The 4,970-nt window shown below is 39.4% G+C and overlaps 1 pseudogene across 1 annotated transcript; it reads left to right on the plus strand.

Moving 5' to 3' along the window:
* The first annotated feature begins 215 nt into the window (after positions 1-215).
* LOC105505072 lies at positions 216-929 on the plus strand (annotated as a pseudogene). Its single transcript, XR_001000695.1, has one exon. The product of XR_001000695.1 is annotated as a zinc finger HIT domain-containing protein 1 pseudogene (transcript).
* Positions 930-4,970: the final 4,041 nt, after the last annotated feature.

The raw sequence follows: 4,970 nt of genomic DNA on the forward strand, positions 1-4,970 counted from the left end.
GAAAGAAATATTTGAAGTGACAAATACCAAACTACAGATTCAGGAAGCTCAGAGAACAAGTAGCAGAATAAATACCAAAAAAAAAAAAACTATACTTAAGCCTATTATATTAAAACTGCAGAAAATCAAAGACAAAGAAAAATCTCAAAATAAGCCAGAAGAAAAACACCTTACCTAGAGAGGAACAGGATAAGAATTACGATGGACTGGCAGTCTCTTCCGGCAGTTGTGTTGTGCAAATGGTGGAGAAGAAAACTTCGGTTTGCTCCCAGGAGCCCGGGAAGCGGCGGGTGCTGCACCGGGCAGCCCGGCAGCGTCGCATCAACCGGCAACTGGAGGCCCTGGAGAATGACAACTTCCAGGATGACCCCCACGCAGGACTCCCTCAGCTCGGCAAGAGGCTGCCTCAGTTTGATGATGATGCGGACACTGGAAAGACAAAGAAGAAAACCCGAGGTGATCATTTTAAACTTCGCTTCCGAAAAAACTTTCAGGCCCTGCTGAAGGAGCAGAACTTGAGTGTGGCCGAAGGCCCCAACTACCTGACGGCCTGTGCGGGACCCTCATCGCGGCCCCAGCGCTCCTTCTGTGCTGTCTGCGGCTTCCCTTCCCCCTACACCTGTGTCAGCTGCGGTGCCCGGTACTGCACTGTGCGCTGTCTGGGGACCCACAAGGAGACCAGGTGTCTGAAGTGGACTGTGTGAGCCTGGGCATTCCCAGAGAGGAAGCGCCGCTGTACACTGCCCGGCCTTCAGAAAGACAGTTTCATCACCCAATGGAAGGGGAGCTCTTCCTGGACCAAGGGAGGAGCCGCTCATTCACCCAATGAAACCGTGTCTTATCTGTCAGGAAAGACCAACCTCACTCCTGGGAACTGTCTGGCAGGTAGGCTAGGCCCCCAGTGCTGTTAGAATAAAGAGCCTCGTGCCAGGGAAAAAAAAAAAAAAAAAAGAATTACGATGGACTTCCATTCAGAGAGTATGCAAACAAAAAGGAAGTGGAATGAGATATTCAAAGGGTTGAAAGAAAAAACAAACTAACACTCGAAATTCTGAATTGGGTTATTTTTCAAAAGTGAAGTATAAATAAACACTTTCTCAAACAAACATTGAAGGAATTGGTCTCCAGGAGACCTGCCTTGTAAGAAGTGTTTAAAGAAGTTTTTCAGAGGGGAGGAAAATACTATAGACAAAAACCTATTTATATGCAAAGAAAGGAAGAATATTAGAGAAGAAATAAATGGAGGTAAAATGAAATCTTTTATTTTTATTAATTTTAATTGATCTAAAAGATAACAGTTCAAAATAACAAGAGCAACAATGTACTAGGTGAGTATAGTTTATGGATAAGTGAAATGAATGACAGCAATGTAATAAGAGACAGGAGAGAAGAACTGAGAATGCTTTGTTGTAAGTTACCTGCATTACTTGTGAAGCAGTATAGTTATTTAAAAGTGGGCATGCTGTTTCTGCTATGTTTCTGTTCATCTGCAATGAAAAGTTAACTCATTTCATTGAGACGCTCTAACGTGCTCTATACTATGATGTCTTAGTCCATTTGTGCTGCCATAACAAAATACCACAAACTCGGTAATTTATAAATAACAAAAATTTATTCTCTCAAAGTTCTGGAGGCTGGAAAGTCCAAAATCCAGACACAAGCCTCTGGTGAAGGCTTTCCTGCCTCATCCTCACATGGAGGAAGGTTGAAGGGCAAGAGAAAGCAAACCCACCCCTACAACCCCTTTTTAAGACATGATTCCATTATTTAGGAAAGATCCCTCAAAAGGGATCTTAACACCTTAACACCTCTCGAAAAGCCCCATGTCCCAACATTATTATGCTGAGGATAAAGTCTCTAACATATGAATTTGGGGGACACATTTAGACCAAAGCAGATGAATATATCCATGATAAGTAGTTGATACATTTGAGCTTCCTTAAGTGGAAGAGTCCCTGCAATCCTCCTCTAGTTGTGCTGAGAGAGACAATCTATGATTTCATACCCGCATGTTCTTAAACAGATGAATTACATGATTCTGTAACTATTTCATTCTGTTCCTTCCTTTCTCCTACTCTACCATTAATTCTTGATCAACTGGAACACACCTTCTACATAAATAATTGTTTATAGCTATTTATAAGTGTAGATTAAGATAAAATATTTTAGGCTGAGGTGGGCAGATCATGAGGTCAGGAGATCGAGACCACGGTGAAACCCTGTCTCTACTAAAAATACAAAAGATTAGCTGGGCATGGTGATGGGTGCCTGTAGACCCAGCTACTCGGGAGGCTGAGGCAGGAGAATGGCGTGAACCTGGAAGGTGGAGCTTGCAGTGAGCTGAGGTCTCACCACTGCACTCCAGCCTTGGCAACATAGCAAGACTCCGTCTCAAAAAAAAAAAGATAAAATATTTTATGTTGTCTCTTGATACTACTAAAATTCCTTTCTTGAAGAAATATGTTAAAACATTTTCTAATAGATAAACATTTCTGATAATAAACACACATCATTATTAACAAACCAAATTTCAGAGCCTCTCTTACAATCTGCAACCATTCCACTATATGTTTGCTGCCACTTTCTTCCTCCTGTAAATTACCCAGTTGTTTGAATCTCAATATCAATAATTTCTCCCTCACAGTGGCATTGACAGAATTAAATTAGATAGACATAAAAATAATCCCCACTACATTGTCTTACATAAAAGTGGAATAAGGAGAAAATCTTCAAGGAAATTAAAAGTTCTCTTTGCTTTTTAGAATTTGTTTTCCCTTCAAAATTTAGATTTACATTTCGTACAACATTAGGTAAAAACAAGAAGGACCAGTGATCTGCTTCTGCTGAAATCACTGCTTGTGTCTGCCATTAGTATTGGAAAGGAGGATATGGCCTGGTACAAAGGCACTGCACCTCCTGTCCAGATGAGATAGGAGAGAATGAGAGAGTATAATGATAAGCAACTGCGCTGTAATAGTACACTAAGAATTAGCTGATCTTTTTCTCAGCTGTATTTCTGCTATTAAGTCCCAGGTTATCTTGGTTTTACTTTTAGCTTCCTATTATTGATAATGCATTCAGTTTAGTTACAACTCTATCTAGACCCAAGCTGTGATTTTAATGCAGAGAAATAAAACCTTAGGCTTCTTGAGGGGAGTTGATATGGTGTGGATGTTTGTCCCCTTCAAATTTCATGCTGAAATGTCATCCCCACTATTGGAGGTGAGGCCTAGTGAGAGGCTGTTTGGCTTCATGAATGGCTTGGCGGCATCCCCACGGTAATGAGGGAGTTCTAGCTCTGAGTTCACATGACATCTGGTTGTGTAAAGAGCCTGACACCTCCCACCTCTCTCTCTTGTCCCCTCTCTCACCAGGTGATATACTGGCTCTCTCTTTGCCTTCCACCACAATTGAAAGTTTCCTGGGGCCTCACCAGGAGCAGATGCTTGTGCCATGTACCTCTTACAGCCTGTAGTACCATGAGCCAAAATAAACCTTTTTTTAATAAATTGCCCAGCTTCAGATATTTTGTTATAGCAGTGCAAATGAACTAACACAGAGAGGATTCATGTATTATTCACTTGTTGTCTCTCCACCACTTAATAGTGCTTACTACATAGGAACTTCATAAATTCTTAATGTTTGGATGAATAAGCCAAAAAATGTGTGAAAAATTATGCAGATAAATCTCTGATTTTTAATTTTTCACTAAGGAGAAATTTATACCTAAAATCTGAATTAACAAAATCTTATTCTCTTTAAACAAAGTTGAAGATAAGATAGGATAAATTAAGAATACATGAGGATTAAAGAGATAGTAACTCTCATTTGCAGGAAATGACATCACTGAAGAAGTTTTTTTTTCTATTCTTTATTCTTTACTTTCAATAACTATTTCAACAAGTTTTCCTGAAGAGTCCTTTGTGATACAGTCAGTTACAGCCTTGAGCTGTGCTAAATAAAGGAACAATTATAAATTTCATATTGGAGGTCTCTCTGACATACCATTCTCTTGTGGGGAGGCAGGTGAGAGGGAAAAGTGGAGAAAATATCATGATTACTTTTTCTCGTTGCCTCCTTTTTACTTTTGCCTGTGGTGTGTTTTACTACCATCCATTAGAGTTATGTCAAGAATAGGCTTTACCCAAAATAGCATAGTTTATCATGTACCCTCGTCAGTGACTCAATTTGAAACTTACTGTCTTCTACTAGGTCAAAAGGAATTACTAATATTTTTAGAGGACATGATGGATGGCAGTTAGGATTTTAACAAACAGTGACCAAAATAAAACATCAAGATCACTTTCACTTCTGAACTGAAGAAGAATGGGAAAAGCATAAATGACATTTCTTACTCAACCTGATTTTTCTATTTATTTTGAAAGGGAGAGGGAGGGCAATCGGGATAGATTCCAAGCCATCATCTAAAAATGTGGCTACAGGCATTTGTTATTGATGTGTCATTGCATCATGCTACTTGAAAAAATTTTAAAGGCATTTTTCTTTCCTTGAGTCTGATTTAAGTTTGTTTGTCCAAAATTCCTCCAGGAATGCTCCCCTCTCCGTGTCTTCATTTTTCAGGGGATGAGAAGTTGACATAAGGGTTTTACTAAATTTGCTCTTGAAATCAAAGAAAGAAAATTGGTGTTTTGTTGAATCAGCCCATCTCATACTGAACATCCCTCTGAAACTTTTATGTTCTTCCTAGCTGACTCCTGAACTAACTAGAACTACTAATGCTTCAATTTTGGGATGCATTCAATATTTAGCTTTATTTTATCACTTCAGAGGTATCCAGTTTCAAGTTTTTTAGTTCCCACTTCCCTAGCAAAATGGTTTATAAATTGGCATAGAAGAAACATTCAAGAGATCAGCAGGAAAGTTGAGGAGAGTCAAGGAATTGACAACTCCCCTCCCATCCACACTTCATTCAAGAACTTCTGCCTTTATTTTCTGTATATGTTTTTTTT

The sequence above is a fragment of the Colobus angolensis genome, unplaced genomic scaffold, assembly GCF_000951035.1.
Source record: "Colobus angolensis palliatus isolate OR3802 unplaced genomic scaffold, Cang.pa_1.0 Scaffold98, whole genome shotgun sequence".
In the NCBI taxonomy this organism is placed as follows: Eukaryota; Metazoa; Chordata; class Mammalia; order Primates; family Cercopithecidae; genus Colobus; species Colobus angolensis.